Below are 7,309 nucleotides of genomic sequence, written 5' to 3' on the forward strand. Positions count from 1 at the left end.
ATAGACAAGAAATAATTAAACTGTAGCTTAATCTAATTAAACATTGGACCGATATTATCACAGAATAAAACAGCTTCTCTTTCTAAAGTTAGAAAGCAGTTTTGAATAAACAAGAAAACTGCCTCATATAATTTCTATTTAATCCATTTCATTCATTCCTGCAATTAATTTGAACTACCTTTTTTTACTGCATTAGTGATTCTATTCACAGTTTTTGCGTTTTGGGAGTGTGAAATCCTTTTGTAAGTAAAGTTACAGGTAAATTCAACACGAGATAAATGTAGTTTACTGCTCGTTTTCAGCCCTAAGGAAAAATTCATTTGCTTTATATAGCCTAAGAACGTTTCATACCTTGAAAAGCAGAAAATTTCGTACCTTGAAGAGTAGAACGTTTCATACTATAAAGAACAGAACATTTCGTACCTTAAAGAGCAGAACGTTTCATACCTAAGAAAGCAGAAAGTTTCGTACCTTGAAGAGCAGAACGATTCATATCTTAAAGACCAGAACTTTTCATGCCTTAAGGAGCAGAAAATTTCTTACCTTGAAGAGCGGAACGTTTCATACCTCAGAACGCAGAACTTTTCGTACCTTGAAGAGCAGAACGATTTATACCTTAAAGAGCAGAACATTTTGTACCTTGAAGAGCAGAACGTTTCATACCTCAGAGAGCAGAATGTTTCGTACCTTGAAGAGCAGAACATTTCATACCTTAAAGAGCAGAACGTTTTGAACCTTGAAGAGCAGAAAGTTTCATATCTCAGAAAGCAGAACGTTTCATACCTTGAAGAACAGAACGTTTCGTACTTCAGAAAGCAGAACGTTTCGTACCTAAAAGAGCAGAACATTTCATACCTTGAAGAGCAGAAAGTTTCATACCTCAGAGAGCAGAACGTTTCGTACTTCAAAGAGCAGAACGTTTCGTACCTTGAAGACCAAACTTTTCATGCCTTAAAGAGCAGAACGTTTTATACCTTAAAGAGCAGAACGTTTTATACCTTAAAGAGCAGAACGTTTTATACCTTAAAGAGCGGAACGTTTCGTGCCTTGAAGAGCAGAAAGTTTCATACCTCAGAGAGCAGAAAGTTTCGTACTTCAAAGAGCAGAACGTTTCGTATCTTGAAGAGCAGAAAGTTTCATACCTCAGAGAGCAGAACGTTTCGTACTTCAAAGAGCAGAACGTTTCGTACCTTGAAGAGCAGAAAGTTTCATACCTCAGAGAGCAGAACGTTTCGTACCTTGAAGACCAAACTTTTAATGCCTTAAAGAGCAGAACGTTTTATACCTTAAAGAGCAGAACGTTTCGTACCTTGAAGAGCAGAAAGTTTCATACCTCAGAGACCAGAACGTTTCGTACTTCAAAGAGCAGAACATTTCGTACTTTGAGGACCAAACTTTTCATGCCTTAAAGAGCAGAACGTTTCATACCTCAGAAAGCAGAATGTTTCGTACCTTAAAGAGCTTCAGTGTTAACAAAAGTTTTTTATTATTTCACACTATAACTAGTGAAGCCATCGCCACAAAATAGTTAATGCACGTGCCAACAAGATTAAAAGTGATTGAAAGGCTACTGTAAACACCGAGAATTACAGCTTGTTTTTTTAGCTGTATTTGTATTTGGCGCTTGTGTTCCTTCTGTTTATATTTCGTTGTTGTCCTTCTTATCTAGTATTCATATCCTGTCATTTTATGTGAAAAATTGCTTTGCGAATTGAGGGCCCTTTGATTTTATTCCTTAAGAATGATAGATTTTTGAAATGATGGCATATGCATATTTACTTGTTTTATAAAATAATAATAATAATAATAATAATAATAATAATAATAATAATAATAATAATAATAATAATAATAATACCAGCGTACTCCACAATCGCTCAGCAACTCTTTTTTTACTCCTGAAGAGCAAGGCATCAATCAGACCATATTAGTGTTATTTCCATTTCATTATTATCAAATCTTACAGTTAATCTTCGTCTGTATATATGCAGAGGTTTAGGCTTTAACAGATAAAATTATCAATTGTAATCTCAGAAAGACTGTCCTGTGACTTTACTCTAAATTTTACCCAGCATTCAATTCAATACACATGCGTTCTTTTATCAGCTTTATAACTTTAATTTTTTTTTGTTTGATAGGGCCAATATCAGTCTTCTCTAATGTAAAATACTTTAATTTTAATTATTAGAACTACTGGAAATTACACAAATATTTATGTACGCTCATATGCGATCCCTTTTCTTGCTTTTTATGAATATATATTCTGTAAAATGAATGACGCCTGACAGTGTCTCCTAGTTTAATGCCGTCTATGAAATGCTATAATACGATTGATTGATTGACTGATTTAAGGTTTTCTGACATACTGACATCGAAGGTCATTGACGCTGATATTGGTTGTTACAAATAATGAATAAAAGGAAATTAAATTTAAAACCAGAAGAACTAACAGGTCCTTATAAAACTTAAATAGCTTTCAGAAGACCTGCTTCTGAAATGAATCTAAAAATATCGCTAGCATAGTGCAACACATCCTACCCAAGATGCTATAATACGACTGCAACTGGGTCTCTATCTACTAAAGTAGATGATCCTGACAATCCTTCATATGACATGACAGAGGAAGGAGTGACAAGACATCCCAGATATGTCACCCATATCCTATCTCCTGAATGGTTGACGCTATATGTAGGGCAACTTGTCTGCCCTTTTGATTATGCCATTTGATCTTTTATCAAAACTGAAATCTTGGACATCTGACCCCTCCGGAACGTATGTGAAACCTGTCTGTTTGATAATAAGGTTTCTCTCTCTCTCGCCCCTGCTATAAAAACTTTAAATTGTCATGGTATATATATATATATACATATATATATATATATATATATATATATATATATATATATATATATATACACGCAGTTTCTGGAGTTTTATATTTCTACCAAAGAAAATCAACACATATCTATATATATCTATCTATATATATATATATATATATATATATATATATATATATATATATATATATATATATATGTACATATATATATGTACATATATATACATATATATATACATATATATAATATATATACATATATATAAATATATATATATATATATATATATATATATATATATATATATATGTATAACACCAGCAACAATAACAACTAATGCAGCCGTTTCTAGTCCACTACAATGACAAAGGCCTCAGACATGTCCTTTCTTCACTTTGTTTCTTTTTATATCTAACGGTATACCGTAATTGTAACAATGAATAGTTAAGATTGATTTGCTGTGAAGTACTTTTCCTTCTTCTAACCTGTTTTTACTTTATTGTATAGAAAGCGTTTATAATATGTGGTGTATTGATTTTGATTTTCATTCATTCTTTACAACGAATCCTTAAATGTGTTTTATAAGGGACTTAATACTTTCTGGTAGGTCAATGTGCCTCTTGAATTTACTTGCATATTTTACTTGTAATAGACTAAATTAAATAGTTTCATTTCAAGAGATATATTTTTGTATATCTCGCCATATATTTCAAAACTATCTTTACTTCAGTCTTAGCAATGCTAATACTATAAGACGTGTTAGTAATCTAATGAATATACCTATAGAGTTTCCAGGATATAATTAAATCTCCTGGAATAGAACCTGGAGATGTATTAATTTAAGGTATACAATTCCAGAGGGACTCGTAACAATGTATTTGCCTGTTTGGGTTTGGGTGTGGAAATGTGTGCTTATGTATGTATGTTTTACATTTGTAACTGCTATTTGTTTCATTCAATGTCAGTGTTGCAGACTATTTGCCAAAATTTATTATTGCAGATATCGGTTGCTAGTGTCATTTGGGAGTAAATGAAAACAATGTAGCTAAACATTTATTTTTTATGAGAACTTAATTACAGCTATCTACTTTCAATGCAGTGTTGCCAGCATTGATTCCAGTTTAAACCACTGGTAGCAGTAATATCTCCTCTTCAGGTACATTTCAACCGTGCAAGTGACATGCCAGTTTAGTATTGTTTATGCGAACTTGAAAGTAAAATAGTAATTGAGTCAATTGAGGCGACCATCGTTCCAGTACTGTACTCATTTCCAACCCAAACTTATAAATATTTAATAGTTACCTATAATAAATTCTAGTTTTACGTTTCAAGTAGCGTGAGTTTATTTCCATTACTGAATTCAGACGGCATAATATTTAATGTAACACCAAAAAAAACAACTACCTAATTAACTTAACGCTTAACCAGTTTGCATTCTCTCTCTCTCTCTCTCTCTCTCTCTCTCTCTCTCTCTCTCTCTCTCTCTCTCTCTCTCTCTCTCTGGTGTAACCTCGTTCGCTCCATTTCCCCTTGATATGAATGTAGTTGGCTTTTACTGGCCCTTACCTCTTGCTGCGCATTGAATGACTCTTTTAAGCCCTTTAAGACCCCTAAACTTCAGATTTAAGTGTAGTTTTATATTCATAAACGGTCTCATTAAATATCTGATGCTTATCTGATACTAAATTCGTTTTTATATATGATTAAAAGATAAGTTACGATCTTCCATTATTGTGTGCGTGCTCAAGGTGGTGTAATGTTAATTCTCTTCATTAAGCGGAGTTATTTTTTGGGTATTTGATGTTTTATTGAAAATGATTAAACCTTTTAAGAGCAGAATAGTCAAGTGAATTCACATAAGGCACTAGATTTTCAACTTATATTCTTAGTGTATTAGTTTCATTGGAGATGAAATTACATGAATAAAGTAAAGTGAAACTATATAACAGTCAAAATAGCACATTCATAGTCTACAACAGCTTCTTTTCTATTTCAAAATTTGAAAAAATGGTTATAGTAAAATACACATATGTTTAGAACGCTGTATCTCAAGCAAATTACAAACTTTGTTACTGAAAATGCGCAAGGTAAATTTCAGTTTTATATAATCAATATAATTATATTGGATGAGGATCTTTGATGCCATAAGCGCGGTTAATCAGACCAAGAACCCTTCTAAATGTTTAAGGTTTAAAGGCCACGCATGAATGGTAGAGGCAAGGGACAGTGACATTGCCCTGTCAAGCAGGATAATGCCCTAGACACTGATTACATATGATAAGCGCCTAAGCCTCTCTCGACCCAAGCTAGGACCAAGGGGACCAGGCAATGGTTGCTGATGACTCAGTAGATAGAACTATACGACCGCAAACCCCCATCCTTGGCTCTTAAGGATGGTGAGGCTGCAGCAACCAAATAGTGGAGCAAGGTTAAGAAATCCATCGTGCACTTTGTGATATCAGCATGAAATTTGGCATGATTGTTGCTTACAGGTCACTTTTTCAGAAAAAAAGGGCTAGCTACGAAAAAATTCAATATGGCGGCCATATTTCAAGATGGCTGCCAGACGCACACTCATTTTGTGGCTTTGTTAAAAAGCCACAGGGCATATTGTCATATAAACCTGAAATTTGGCAATAATATTCTGTGTAGGTCATATTTTCAGTTAAAAGTGCTAACAGACCAAAACAATACACATGTAATTCACATCTGGAGATATTCAATACTTTTCATACAGAGATAGAAACCTCAAATACAATATACAACTAGTAGAATACACAACAATGCAATTTTACAACTATACAACATCTCCGTTGTGTGGTTGTGCTCATGTGTGCTCCTAAAATGGACTGCTATTGCCTGGATGGGAATGAGGATGAGCTCTTATTGCTTACAAAATATCCCAAATGGCTTGCAAACCACACAGCCTCTGGCAGTCAAGTGTCCACCCTAGCTTTCCAGAGCCGTCAGGGGTGATTTTGCAGATAGGGGTAGTACGAAAGGCAGGTACCTGGCGCCTCAAAATTGAATAATGGCACTAACTGAAAGGGGATGAGAAGACGAGTAATGGCACTAACTGGAGAAGGACTATGAGGTCACCGAGTAATGGTACATCTTCTGGAAGTTTAAAGGGCGTAAGGAGAGAGTGCATGCCGCTCACTATCAGGGCATACTGGTGATAGACACTGCTGTGAAACTCAGCATGGTGTTCAATGCCCGGTGAATACAGTCACACCTAAAACACCGAAGACATTTGAAGAATACGCCAAGAAGGACATTCTTCTGAATTGGAAATACTACAATAGTAATTACAAGAGGACCATTACCATTTTTTATGTCTACCAGTAGTCTAGTCTGAAGTCTGAAGCACGATGAAACCGTGGAAAGGCTATCGAGAGGAGAGTTACGGCAAAGAGCAAAACACTAAAAAATTGAAAAAGCTTTCTCAGGGACAGTGACAACAAAACAGAACTGTTCAATTTCCTTGATGATGAAGTCGGTGGAATGACTACAACAAATCAAGTCATAGTAACAAGGGAAGAAAGCGTTCTAACAAGTTCCAGCCACCCTGATGGTAACCTGGAGGAATTGGTCCCTTTTTCACAGGGTAGTGTTCTCAGCCCTATCTTGTTCAACATATATACTATCAAGCTATCACACATATTGAAAAAACAAAATGTGGGCTTTAAACTATATGCACATGATACTCGGTTCTACCTTCCAATTTCAACAACACAAGATACAAAGAAGAAAATTGATGAGATAATGACTGAAATAAAAACATGGATGCAGAGGAAAACGATTAAATTAAATGATGATGAAACAGAATGTATGTTTTTTGGCACAAAGGTGGCTTTGAAGAATTACCAGTTATTTCACAGTATAAAAATTGGTGACGCTGATGTTAGGATTGTGCCTGTTGTAAAAAAATTTGGGTGTACTGATAGATTGTAATTTGTCAATGAGGGATCAAATAGTGAACACAGTGACAGTGTGTAACTATCACCTGAGAAACATAGCATTTATTAGAAAATATTTAACAGAGGGCAGTACAAAAATTTTAGTGATGAGTCACGTAATATCAAGGCTTGATTATTGCAATTCTCTGTACTATAAATTGCCCAAAACACTACTGAGAAAGCTTCAAAATGTGCAAAACCGGGCGGCTAGACTGATAAAAGGCATTAAACTTCTGGAGAGAAGACCTCCTGCATTGATCGATCTACATTGGTTACCTGTTAAGGCTAGAATTGAATTTAAGATTTGCTTGTTGACTCACAAATCACTTACATGTGATAAGCCTAAATATCTTCGTGATTGCTTGGTCCCCTACCCTCAAGCTACTAGCGCTGCTGTAAGAGTTAGACATGCTGATGACCCTCATAGACTATTCGAAATTAGTGTGAATCATGCAATAGGAGGAAGAACGTTTAGTTAGGCTGCACAGAGACTCTTTAACGACCTTC

Source organism: Palaemon carinicauda, chromosome 39, assembly GCF_036898095.1.
Source record: "Palaemon carinicauda isolate YSFRI2023 chromosome 39, ASM3689809v2, whole genome shotgun sequence".
In the NCBI taxonomy this organism is placed as follows: domain Eukaryota; kingdom Metazoa; phylum Arthropoda; class Malacostraca; order Decapoda; family Palaemonidae; genus Palaemon; species Palaemon carinicauda.